The sequence below is a fragment of the Lygodium microphyllum genome, chromosome 11 (assembly GCF_053477565.2).
Source record: "Lygodium microphyllum isolate KBCC chromosome 11, Lygodium_microphyllum_v1.1.10, whole genome shotgun sequence".
Taxonomy (NCBI): Eukaryota; Viridiplantae; Streptophyta; class Polypodiopsida; order Schizaeales; family Lygodiaceae; genus Lygodium; species Lygodium microphyllum.
The window spans coordinates 122,297,162-122,311,487 of record NC_141145.1 but is presented as its reverse complement, the minus strand read 5'-3'; positions in this window follow the sequence as shown (position 1 = coordinate 122,311,487).

Here is a 14,326-nt window from a genome sequence, read left to right as displayed (position 1 = left end):
GACTCCTAGGTGGACTTGGCACTGGCCGAAAGATTTGCTCGTGGCTATTAGATGATTCTGCCATTTCTTTATTGAGCAATCAACCTTATCATGAGCAGCATTGTGCTTGTGCTTGTGGGAAGCCAAAGGCTCCTTGGGTGCTAATGGTCTTTGTGCATACTCGACAGTTATATCTGACATCCGCTCCTTAAACATGCTAGATTGAGGATCTACCTTTCAAATAGTCCTGTTTGGTCTCTTAATTTCACTCGTGAGGGGATCAGTCACACCAATGTTGTTGACCTGAGACTTGGATTTTTGTTTAGATTTCCTCTTGCACTTCTTTGCTTTTGATACATTCATTGACTGAGGTGGTTTAGTAGGGGGTTTTGGTACCCAAATCCATCGGTTACCTACGTAATACCCTTGAGCACGTAGCAACACTTTGGATATCCATCACGGCATTGTGCTGGCTCTCCATCGATACCTTTGTCTATAAGGCTTGGGTTTCTTTTGTGTTCTTCTACAATATTTGTAAGTCCAAAGCCTATCCTTGGCATTGTCTCATGACCTTCTTCTTTCAAGCATGGCCTCACTAAACTGGTTCTCTTTGTTCAACATGCGCTTCTATCAACTCTTTCAACAAGTCCTTGCTCTCGTTACTAGGCTTGTCTGGTATGTCAGAACATTCTGTCTTTCCCTCGAGGTTTGATGAGGTCACCCTTACTAAAGATTATGATTATCCTCACACCCGGTAGTGTTAAGTGTATCCTCTATGCTACATAATCGGCATCACACTTCGTCGCCCTTTTGAAGGGTCTTCCTAGGAGGGTTTCCTTTCCACAATTAGCACTATTTGGAGGAACATGTATTAGGATAAACAAACTTTCAGTTTCAATAGTTACAAGGATTTTGCACTTCCCTATAAGTGCTTGTGGGTGTCCCCTGTAAGGATTAAGAGTTGCATTAGTTGGTGTGAGCTCTGGTTGGCCTAGTAGGGTCCATGCTTCATAGGTCAAGATGTTAAAATCATCTCCTTCATTGATGAGAGCATCGACACAGTGCTCTCTTTTTGTGGTGAGTTTGACCCTAAGGTAAGCAGGTGATACTATATCTTCATCTTCCAGGTATTGGCTTATAAATTCAAGCCTTTTGATACATGCCTTTGAGTCTCCAATTGCACAACCAAATGTGGATCCTCCAATGGTGTCTTGGGTCATGTGTGCAGTGTCATTCAAGGTGCATCTATCGTCAGGACTATCATGTCTAGTCATCCTCGTAGTTGTAGCTTGATGTTGTTGCATTCCACTTTGACTAGATGCAGTCCGAATGCAACATATACATGTTTTTGTGGTGTGGCCTTTTTGCCATTGTTGGCTAGATTACCCCATTGAGATTCTAGGGTCTCTGTTTGTTTGGGTATGGGCTTTTGGTTGCTCTTTTGCAAGTGAGAATTTATACTTGTGTAAAGCCATTACTACACTAGGATCTAATTTGGAGGACCTATCACGGCACGTGTTTTCTCTCCAGCCTACTTGGGGGAGGTGCAGAGGGGGCAAATCCCCCTCCTCTAGGGGAGGAGGGGGAGGGCAGTTCCCCCCGACCGGTAGGGCCGTTATGCTAAATACCATGCACGATTTGAAGGACTGTTCATAGCCAAATTTTGAACTACTTGCTCTAGATTTCAGCCCAATGATAGATTATGATATGCTTTCGCCTCTATACAGTCTTTGGGTCAGTTTCAGGGCTTAAATGTGTCAAATTTGCATTTTGTTCACCTGTCCAATTTTGATAGTTTTCTGTCCAATTCTAAGAGGTCCGATTATCAGAATCGGACGTCCAATTCTAGGTTGGTCCAATCAGTCGATCGGATCCGAGTGGTCCGATTTGATTGGTCCAATTATGGGTTGGTTCAATTTTCATGCGTCTGATTCTAGAAGTCAGACGTCCAATTTGACAGGTGTCCAATTTGAAGTGTTTAATTCTCGTGCATCTGATTCTGGATGGTTTGATTTTCGCGTCCAATTCTAGATGGTCTGATTTTCGTGTCCAATTATGGGATGTTCGATTTCAAGATCGAATAAGGTATGTCTAATCAGAAAGGATGGGTTGGCCCGAGTCCGATTCTAAGAATCGGACCGTCCATGTCTAATTTTGGGAATCGGACCCATCCGAGTCCAATTCTGGGAAATAGACTCTAGTAACAGTGTTTGATTCCTCTACGGACGAGTTTCCAACGATAACAAAAATCAACATTCTAGTGATTTTGGTTATGAGGGGTTACACTAACTTCCAAAATGTAAGAATAGACCCTAATGAAGGATTGTATATACATGGAATAACAAATAAACTCTAAAATACAAATCGGCAACAAATCAAACCCTCTTTCCCTGTTATGACAGTAGAAACCCTAATGCATGTTTTCCTTTTTTTTTCTTTGTTTTTTCCTACCCTAATACATCCAAATCACAAAGAAAACACCTACACTACTCCATCCATTGCTGCCTACCTATCTACCTTAAGCATCAGTTCAGGGAAAACCCTACTTCAATGCTCGATTTAGAGTGCGCAAGCACTTAAGGCTTGAATCTATTGGTCCCGACAATGGAAGCAAGGCTTGAATCTGTTGGTCCCGGCAACGGAAGCAAAATGTTGAGATGAGCTCACACTCAACCGCCAAGACCCACAAACCACTTATTGTTCCAAGCATTTCAAGCTGAGCACTAATGGCTACCTCTCACATAGCCGACACGGTATCTCTCTCTACAAGTATAGTGAGCTTACCTCCATGCCTGATTGAGATGCCCCCTCTCCCAAGCACTCCGGTAGCTCCATGATCCAAGTGCAAGCTTCAAGCGAGCTCTATCCTCAAGCTCCATGCTCCAAGCTCCGTTGCCACGAGTAAGAGAAGAGAAGAGAAGAGAAGAAGAGAGGAGAGAGGAGGAGAAGATGGAGAGCTTCTCCACCATTATTCCTCACCCTCACACATTCACTCCCTCACACTCTCACACTCCCCCTCTCAAGCACAAGCTCAAGCAAGCAAGAAGAAGAAGAAGAAAAAGAGAGCTACTTTTGGCCACATACAAGAACGAGCTTCTCATTCACTTTTCAACTTTATATACAAAACCCTAAATCCCTTTTGGATGGTCATCCCCTTATCCCCTTTTTTACATGGGCAGCTGTGGCCTAGGCCCTTTTTCCCATTGTCCTCCTATCTTCCTAGCTTCCTTCCTACCGCCCATCTACCTTTACAATTTGCATGAGTGAGAGCTCGACGCTATTTAAATAAAACATGATGTGCCTTGCACTCTTTTACAAAAGTATTGACTTGCGCTTTTTCTTGTGCGACTTTCTCCTTGATTTAGGACTTTTCTGCACTTCTTGTGCAAGCCATACTTCAGGGCTCTGGTGGCCATCTCTAACTTCTTTCTCATCCTCTCCACAGAATCCTTGCTATCCATTGGTGTTACATGGAGCATTGTACTTAAGTAGCTTGGTGTTACGCATCTAAACTTGCTTCTATGGCTTCGATTTTGGCCTCTGCCAACACCCACTCGCATTCTGCTATGGCCAAGTACTCGGCAAGTCCAATATCATTACCACCTACTATTGTTCATTCCATACTTCTAGCATGTGTGCTTTTTCCTTGTTTCGACGGTTAAACTGCTCCTTAGCTATCTTCTGGGCTTGTTGCACCATGGAGAGTTTCATGGAAGTTTTTGATAGCCTTTTAAATAGATCTACGTTCTTCTGCGTGTGGGCTTCTTGCCTTCCCTCATGCCACTGTCTTTCAAATTCAGCCATGGTTTTTATCTCTTTCACCTCGTGCTCTAGGTTCTCTAGCTCTTCTTGTAGCCCTTGGGTTGCTTCTTCGATGGTTCCCCCTTTCTCTTTCTCCAAGCATTCGATTTCCCTTTCTAGTCTCTCCTGTTCCTCCAACTCTAGGGCAATCCTCTTATTCAAGTTTTCTATTTCTTCTTGATATCTGTGTGCCCTCTCTTCTGTTGTTGCCTCTAGCTCCTCCGTGGCATCTAGGACATTTTTCATATCTCCTTGCAGCTCTTCATACATCTAGGCCAGCTCCTTGATGCATTGCTACATCCTCACCTAGTCTTGTGTCTCTTCACCTAGTTTTGTTTGCCAACTTGCTTCTCCCTTGTTCTTAGCTTTGAGCTACTCTTTTAGCTCTCGAATTTCTCGTTGATGCTTTGTTGTCTAGCGGGTTGCTTCCAACTTGAGTGCGGTTGAGGTTTCTCTTTTAGTCTCTAGCTCGCTGCTGCTACTATCACTCTCTTCTCTTCCTTTGCCTTTTCTAGCTACGCTAGAAGCTCTTTGACGTACTCATCATATGTTGTGGCCGTAGGTGTCGTGGGAGGTGCTGTAGTCGTAGAGAATCCTAGATTTTGCCTCTTGGGTATTCGGTGTCGGTTGCATGGTCAGTCTTTTAGCTCCTACGGTGGGGGGACCCCTGCTCCCGAATCCTGGGCTATCTCTTGCATCTTTGTTACCAAAAATAGCATCATGGACATTAACTTGCTAGTGTCCATGGCAACTATAGTTTCTTGGGCAGTCAAGGTGGTCGTGGCGTGGGACGTGAAGATTGATGGGAGGCGGTGCATTGGGGCCTTGTCCTTACTTCCTAATACTATCGAGACTGCTTCAACCTCTGAGGCCTTGCCGCTACTGCTTGGCTCTCCTTCCCTTTAAGAGGCTCATGGTGGCTAGCTCTTCTGTGCCAAAAGTCTCCTCCATTGACCTGTGCATGGCCTCAGCCATGTCTTCATCTTACTTTCTCCTCAACTATGTGTACGATAGCCTTGCTCACCCCCAACATGTTATACACATCCCTCCTTGGGTGTTTCTTAGTCATGTTGGCTAAACCCACGGCCTTCTCCACCATCACAAGTCTCAACTCCACCTCTACTTGGTGACTTTCTTCTCCTCTTCTTACCATCACCATGCCACAACTTCTTTTGGCATTAAAGCTCCTCAGAAATTTTGTGCACTTGATGTAATGGATGGCCTACCCGACCTTTTCTACATACTTCTGTAGACTGCATTGGTCCAAGAGTTGTTTTACGGCTGGTTCCTCCGTGGTGGTGTCTTCTAGGTTTAGGGTAAGCTTGAACGTGAACTAACTGAAACCCCTCGTTCAAACAATCCACATGAAAAAATATCCATGATAATTTTTCCCACATTTTGAGTCTTGTCATTTAAACATTGATTGATGTTTAAGGCATGTTTGTTTTCTTTTTATGCTTGTTTCCTTTCCACCTTACCCCTCCCTCCCCCAGGAATGATTTGAATCCTTCCTAGGATTGGAGAGCAAAGGGTTAAGGGCATAAAAGCGTGCGTGGGCAAGACACTACCTTGCTGAAGCCAGGCATAGAATTGTGGGTTATATTCCAACTCAACGTGGTGGTCCATATCGTGAGGTGGTCTGATGCCTATGCATGTGATATAGGTGAGGACATCAGTGATAAGATCACCAAAGTCGATCATGCTAGCAATGTATAGCTCTTCTTTAGTAAGGACTCGATATAGGTAAGGGTGGCTCATGACATGATCTTCCAATGATCAATTGCAAGTGATGGCCAATACCCTAAAAGAGGTAGGAGCTACATAAGTGGAATCATACTTGGAGGTCTTAATGGTGCGTTGTTGCTCAGCATTGGTCATGATTTGGCAGCCTTCTTATTCCCACTGGAGTCGAAGAGCATACCACTTGCGTAAGAAGGATGAGTCATTATCGGCTAGCCTACGAAGTTCATCTAACTCTTGGCTCATGGTGGCAGTGACTCTGCTCTTTCTATAGGAGGTGATCAGCTGTTGTTTAAGGGCTTGGTCTCGAGATATCTTAGCATTGGCGATCAATTCCTCTAAGACCATGGGGTTTTTTATTGTCACAAATTCGTATTCCTCCCAAGTGCATGGCAAGGAGCAGACATTCGACTCTAAGGATGCATCAAGTAGACCTAGGTCTAAGTGCTCATAGCTCTTAGCAAGTAGGGTGAAAGTGGCATCTAAGCGCTTGATGCAGGTGACCAGGTTGTCTCCTATGTTTTCAGCTAGGTCTTTAGCCAACATAAGGATCGATCGTCGTTCGTAGGATGGCTTAAGACCTACTGGTAGGTAGGGTCGAAATGAGCTAGACAAGGGAGCTTCTAGTGGTGGCTATCCTTAGGAGTAATGACATCCTTAGCGACCATGGGTTAGGCTTGTGGCTCAGAGGATGTGCTCAGCTTGAGAAGTAGCTAGGCCACTAGGCTCCTTGCAGTTGTAGTTTTGGTCAATGGACTTACTATAGTGCCGATGGCTTAGTGATCTTACGCTCTATGGGTTTAGTAGCTCTAGGCTCAGCAGGCTTGGGTATGAGGGTCTCTTTGGGGCCTTACTTCCTTAACTGTTGTTCGAACTTGTGTAGATGGGTTTGAGGGTTGCACTTGAGTAGTGCCCTTAATAGTTTTGGCTTTAGGTACCCATATCCAGGCATTGCCCTCGTAATAGCCCTGTGCTTGCAAGAAGGTTTTGGAAACCCATCGTGGCTTGACCGTTTATCTTTGCATATATCGCCTATTCTATAGCTTCCTAGCTCTTGGGTGTGAGTTTCTAGCGTCGGAGGTTGTGTGTGCCTGCTTCTAGGAGGTGGGCCTTTGTGCTTAGGCATCCATTTGAGCTGTGGTTCCTTGGCCTTAGCTTTGATTTCAATGGTTTGCTAGCTTTGAGGTTTGGTGGGTTGTGACAAATCATGACCCCCCTCCTAAGGCTTTATGGTGGGTTTCTCTACTGATGGCTTGGTGAACTTTGATGGAGTCACGTAGCCCTTACTGAAAATCATGACTATACGTACATTGCTGACGATGGTTAGGTGAATGCATTGTGACTGGTAGTCGACATTGCACAGTGCTTGCTTCTTAAATGTATGTCCTAACAGTGATTTTGTACCCACATCCTTCGTATTTGGCAACACATAAAAGATCATGGGCATGCTTTCAAAATCAATAGAGATAGCAACCTTGCACTTTCCCAGAAGTGCATATGGTCAGTCCCCCATATGGGCTAAGTTTGGCGTTAGTGGGTTGTAACTGTGGTCGGCCAATTTGAACCCAATGATCATGAGTCAAGATATTAAAATCAACACCCTCATTGATCAATGCATCAAATGTATGTGTTTCCTTGGCAGTGATGACATTCATGCATAGATAAGATGGAGCTATGGCTTCCTCATCTTCTTCCTCAATTTTTGTTAATGTGGCGACTTGAACTTTCACAGGGGGCTCTAGCATGGGAGGCTCGTGCAATGGATGCGTGGGAGGGTAACACTTTCTAATGTGGCTCCCATTAAAGAAGCCTATGCCCTCTCCATCTAGGGTTTCGAGATCTACCTTGCCAGTCTCCTCTTTACTGTCCTCCTCTTTACTATCTTCATTCATGGAATAGCAGTCTTTATAATCATCATATGAATTGTCCTCATCTGACTTCTTGTCATCTCAAAAGTCTCGTTGCTCCGTTTCTTTCTCATCGGTGACTAGGGCCCAATGGTACATCAAGTTGAGATCGTGCACCTTGGTCCACCTCCACTTGGGTTCATCCAAGAGATCCTTGAGGGGTTCAAGTTTGGCTATTGGGTTGCCGACTAGCTTGTTCATCAGATGCTCTAAGATCTCAAGGAGGTCTTGCTTGTTGTTCGGGACATGGAATGAAACAGGGGTGGGTCGTCTCTGTGCAAGCTTCTAGCAATCATACAAACTAGTACACTGAGGGCATGTCACTAGGTTTACCAGTTGCCTTAGCAGCTTGCTTGTACTCCTCATTATCTGAGAATGGCAGATCGATCATGGCTAGCACGTGCATCCAATCTTGCTTATTCTCAGGACAAGGGATATACTTGGTGAGTGGCCCGTAAGAGTTTCTTACTTGTGCATCGCCCTTCAACATGGTAGAGATGGCGTCCAAGTCGATTGAAGTGGTCTTCCAAGTGTCCATCTCCACTCTCACTACTTCCATTTGGTTACCTAAGAAGATTAGACAGTCGCCTAGTCCTCTATGACTCACACATTCCTCATCCAGGGTTGGCCTAGCAAGATATCATAGTCCACTCCCTTCATGACAATGAAGTTCATAGAAAACTGGACACCTACGATCTTCAACGGCCAGTTCTTCAACATTCCGAATGGCCTAACCTTCATTCCATTGGCCAGTGTAACATTAAACCTAGCATTCTTGACAAGTGGGTTACCCCAAGCCTCGAGTACCATGGCTAAGCACACTAACTCTTGCCCTTGTGTCCACGATCCCTTTTTGTGTGGCATCTCCTAATGCTAGGACTAGTAGAACTGCATGCATCTCTGTGCCCTCCCAAAAAGCATTTACATGTAATGAATTGGGTACTGAGTGCAGTGTTAGACTGGGTATATGAGTTACCACATCATGATCATGTAGGTCGGCTGCCCCTTGCTCCATTGGTCCTTCAACCCACTGCTTCAATCCTTGCCACAGTGTTGGGTGCTACCTAGGGCGAAGAGGAGCCGCCAAACCCTTCTTCGAGCCTTTACGGTGAGTGCATTGTCCATTCTTGCTTTGCTTTTGTGTTTTCTCTCTCTCTTTTACTTGTTTTTTTGTATAATTCGTGTGTATTGAGAGAGGGAGAGGAAATGAGAGAGAAAGAGAGGGAGAGGGAGAGGGAGAGGGAGAGGGAGAGGGAGAGGGAGAGGGAGAGAGAGGGAGGAAATGAGAGAGGGAGAGGGAGAGGGAGGGAGAGGGAGAGAGGGAAACATTAAACATAATAGGGAAAGAGAAAAAGAGAGGGAGAGAGAAAGAGGGGGAGGGGGAGGAAATGAGAGAGGGAGAGAGACATTAAACATAATAGGGAAAGAGATAAAGAGAGGGAGAGGGAGAGGGAGGGAGAGAGAAAGAGAGGGGGAGGGAGAGGAAATGAGAGAGGGAGAGGAAGAGAGAAAAAACATTAAACATAATAGGGAAAGGGAGAAAGAGAGGGAGAGGGTGAGGGAGGGAGAAGAAATGAGGGAGGGAGAGGAAATGAGAGAGGAAGAGGAAGAGAGAAAAGGAGATGAGAGAGGGAGAGGAGAGAGAAAAAGAGAGAAAAAGCATTAAACCTAATAGGGAAAGAGAGAAAGAGAGGGTGAGGGTGAGGGAGGAAGAGGAAGAGAAAAAAGGAAATGAGAGAGGGAGAGGATGAGGGAGGGAGAGGAAATGAGAGAGGGAGAGGAGAGAGAAAAAACATCAAACATAATAGGGAAAGAGAGAAAGAGAGGGTGAGGATGAGGGAGGGAGAGGAAATGAGAGAGGGACAGAAAGAGAGAAAAGGAAATGAGAGGAGGGAGAGAGTGAGGGAAGGAGAGGAAACGACATAGGGAGAGAAAGAAAGAAAAGGAAATGAGAGAGGGAGAAAAAGAGAGAAAAAACATTAAACCTAATAGCGAAAGAGAGAAAGAGAGGGAGAGGGAGAGAGGGAGAGAAAGAGAGAGATAGAAAAGGAAATGAGAGAGGGAGAGGAGAGAGAAAAAACATTAAACCTAATAGGGAAAGAGAGAAAGAGAGGAAGAGGGTGAGGGAGGGAGAGAAAGAGAGAAAAGGAAATGAGAGAGGGAGAGGAGAGAGAAAAAGAGAGAAAAAACATTAAACCTGATAGGGAAAGAGAGAAAGAGAGGGTGAGGGTGAGGGAGGGAGAGGAAATGAGAGAGGGAGAGGAAGAGAGAAAAGGAAATTAATTGTTGTTGTTTGTTGTTGTCGTAGTAGTAGTAGTAGTTTTTTCTTTTCTTTTCTTGTTTATTGTTATTTAGTTTTTTTTTGTAGTAGTAGTAGTAGTAGTAGTTTTTTCTTTCTTTTCTTGTTTATTGTTGTAGTAGTAGTAGTTGTTGTTGTTGTTTTTTTTTCTTCTTTTCTTGTTTATTATAGTGGTAGTGGTAGTGGTAGTCGTGGTTGTGGTTATGGTCGTTGTTTTTTCTTTTTTTCAACGTTTTATTATACTGGTAGTGGTAGTCATAGTCATGGTTGTGGTCGTGGTCGTGATCGTGGTCGTCGTGGTCGTCGTCGTCGTAGTCGTGGTCGTGGTCATGGTCGTGGTCGTGGTTGTGGTCGTGGTCGTGGTCGTCGTAGTCGTAGTCGTAGTTGTAGTCGTAGTCGTAGTCGTAGTCATGGTAGTGGTAGTCATAGTCTAGTTGTAATGGTAGTCATAGTGATAGTCGTAGTCGTGGTTGTGGTCGTGGTCATTGTTTTTTCTTCTTTTCTTGTTTATTATACTGGTAGTGGTAGTGGTGGTGGTGGTGGTGGTGGTCGTGGTCATGGTCATGGTCATCATCGTCATCATAGTTGTAATCGTAGTCATAGTCGTGATCGTTAAAGAAAATGAGAGAGAGGAAGAGAAAAAAGAAGAAGGAATGAGAGAGAGAGAATAAACATATAGCATAATAAAGAAAGAGGAAAAGAGAGAGAGATGGAAGGAGAGGAGATAATGAATGGATAAAAAACAAAGAGAGAGTGGTGGCGAGGTCCGGTGCAACACCACAAGACGGGAAACACTCTGACATATATACATTAATTTGTGGGTGTGTGGGTGGAGACTTTACATACGTTAATTTTTACTGAGCTACAAGAGAAGAAATCCCTTCTCAAACAATTTAAGAAAGGAAAAAAGAATGATAACAAAAACAAATTGTTTGTCGTAACATAGACAAATGGAAAAAGATGGTCTTGTTGTTCAAGATTACGAGATGTATCTTAATCAGCGTGTCCCATGTCCTTACTCTCAATGCAAGCTGGCAATTAGACGAAAACATCGATTGTCTATAGAACACGTACGACGCTTCGGCGAGTTTCAATCTAAGATCATTGATCATGCGATCTTGGATTTTCAACAAATGGTAAGAAAAGTTAATATCAATCATGCATTGTACTCGCAAGCTAATTGAATACCATATACAAGAAGATTGGGTGTGGCTGGCAAATTTTCTATCCAGGGAGGTGATGTCTCGTCCCAAGGAGGAGTGCACCCTTTGCGGCCAATTAGAAGAGTTCGTGGGCATGCAATGGATGGAATGCCTAAGCCAATCCACCACTTGGAAGATACTACCCAATCTATACCGTCAATACTAGAGGAGACAGGTAGCCTTCCAGACCTACCTACAATCTTGGAGTCTGAGATGGAGGCAATGATCGATGCATTGATTCCCATGGATGTCGAGACTTCTGATCCGCTTAGAGAGGAAGCATCCATACCATTATATGATGGGTGCCGAGTATCTCGCCTGAAGACACTGCTTTGCACTCCTAAGTGTGCAAGCAAAGTACGGGTGGAGCGATGCGAGTGTGACCGAGTTGTTCAGGTACCTTGTACGTATGCTGAGTTGATTTCTTTTCGGCACTATCATTAAAAACATTTGTGCTTTTTCAAGGTGTTTTATGATTTTTTTTTAAGGTTACTGAAATATCATATATTACCACTCGCAAATACCATACCTTGGTCTCGTGATGATACACAACATATTTTACGAAAGCTTGGCATGGATTACAACAACATCCATGCATGTATCAACGATTGCATACTGTTTCGAGGAGAATACGAGACTATGGAGACATGTCCAAAGTGTGGTGCTCACAGGTATCGACAGGACTTGTAAGGGCTAACCATCCCTCAAAAAGTTCTTAGACACTTTTCACTTATCCCCTGTATAAACCACATGTTTCGTACGTCTGGCATGGCGAGCTTGACAATGTGGCATGCGCAGAATAGATCCACAGATGGAGTTCAGCGGATTCACGCGCATGGAGCCACATTGACTCTACCTTCCCAGGCTTTGCCCAAGAGCCAAGGAATCTTCGGCTCGGTCTTGCAATGAATGGCATGAACCCATTCGGTCTACGCTCAACTTCTTACAGTGTGTGGCCTATAGTCCTTGTCAACTACAATATCCCTCCATGGCTTTCTACGAAGAAAGGACATCTCATCCTTAGCTTACTCGTCCTCGACCGCTACAAAGTCAAAAATATGGACGTGTATCTTCGTTCATTAGTCGATGAGCTTAAGATTTTGTGGGAGAAGGGGGTCACCGTGCAAGATATGAGCAAGCGCAATGGTCGACGGTCCGCCAATATTCGAGCCATTCTCATGTGGACGATGCATGACTTTCCGGGATTTGGAGAGTGCTCAGGTAAATAGGCTTCCGTTCTCGTTGGTAATATCTATCATAGCTCATTCAAGTTTGTATTCACTGGATAGAGGTGTTGGAACAGGTCTGGTTACCTCAGGTTATCATGCATGTCCATTGTGCGGGCCATAGTTAGACTCCCGAAGGTCACGAACCATGAAGAAGATGGTATATCAAGGACACGTCGCTTTCTTACCAGAGGATCATGAACTCAAGGAAGGTTTTCTTGGATGACCTCAAACACATATAAATGCCGCAAGCTTGTACGAGCTGAAAATGGTCCACGCGGAGTCACGTCCAAACAGAATGCGACGGTTCTCAGTTTTCTATAAGTTGCCATATTGGACCCACTTACAGATCAACCACTTGTTGGATCCCATGCATATTTTCAAGAACATGGGCAGCTTGCTATGGGACCACATCACCGGAAAGAGAGACATTATAGGGGCACGAATGGATTTGAAGGAGATAGGTAAGATGGAGGCGCTTTGGCCGCAGTCGAGTGCTGATGGTCGCATGCAACTACCTCGCGCTCCTTGGGTTTTGTCCACTAAAGAAGAGCGCATTGTGAAGCAAATAGTCAAGTCTATCTGCACTCCGATGGGTATGATGCGTTCTCTCAGGTCTGCGTTTTCTAAAGATGACCAATTATCAGGGCTAAAATCTCATGATTAGCATAAGATATGCTAGGTTTGTACTACAAATGGATTGTAAGTGGCATGCGCATTTTGCTATTTGGAGTGTAGTCATTGTTCATAATGCTTTCTCATTTGTGGCAGTTTGTACTACCGATCCCGATCGCAAGATGCCTTACTCCAGAAATACGCGGGGCTATTTACAGGTTGTCGAATTTAGTGCAATGGATCTCACAGAAGGAGATTAAGACGTCCTCTATTGAATCCGCGAGGCGAGGAGCAGTGGAGACGGTCTATCTCTTTGAGAAATACCTGCCTACCAGCATGCTCACGATACAAATCCACCTTCTTGTGCATCTTGTAGATGAAGTGGAGATTGTTGGACCTGTCCATACGCGATGGATATTCTTCTTAGAGTGCTTCATGAGAACCCTGAAAGGCTTTGTGCGACAACGAGCTCGGTCAGAAGATAGCATGGCTGAAGGTTGGTTGGTATCTGAGGCGCTAGTACATATTTCACAATGGCTACCAACAGTGGATCCAAACAACAAAATGCTATGGTCGTTGAAGGACGATGATAGACTGACCGGAGATGTGGTGGTTGGAAACGGGGTAGAAAAAAGAATGGATGTTGTAGTGGAGAAGAAGGTGAATCGCTTTTGTATGTTGCACTATGCCTCTATGGAGACGTGGCTCGCCAAAGTACTAGCAAGCTAGGCAAGATCGAGAGGAAGCGCGATCTGAATTTCAACGTAGTACGCGCCATTGACCGATTCGATATCCTGAGGGCATGGAGAAGATGTCGTGGTTCATGTCAACATGATGGTTGCAGGGAGCTTTGACCGCATCGTCTTGCGAAGGGACGGATGTCTTAATTAGGAGTGGGAATTCTCGAGGGGATGTAGTCCAAAGGCGATGACGTGTTTAGGATTTGTCGTATCTATATTTTATATGCGACAACTAATTTGAGTGTTTCAATGTACAATACAAAATATATAGTGCAACGTGATCGCACAGACGGCATTTTCACATAGAGCATATTGACAAAATGCGCTCCACAATGGACTGTGGTATCATGGCAAGGTTCGAGCAAGAGAGCCGACGACGAGCAACAGATCCAAACACGGTTATAGATGAGATGGAGTATTTTGGAAACTTGCAAAGTATTATTACGGTGGATTACCGTAGCTTCTCCATGATACTATTCGATGTGTAGTGGTTCAAAGTGGTACTTAAAGGAGCTGGAGCAACAGTTCGACGAGGTCCATTTGGATTTCTCAAAATAGATTCCGTTTGCGCGACACCTTTGTGTTGCTGGTCCATTGTGAACATGTGCATGAACTCATTTGTTTGTTAATTGTATTATGACATGGTACATGTCACAATAGTTTAATCTCTCTTGTACGTATTTGTGAACATGTAATCTTCTATCCAAACCCCCGACAACCTCGATGGTGGTATGTTATATCTTCAGCTCCCCGAAGTGCGAGAGTATATTATCAAAGCGATGTTCCAAGCATAGATGAGGACAATATGCAAATAGAG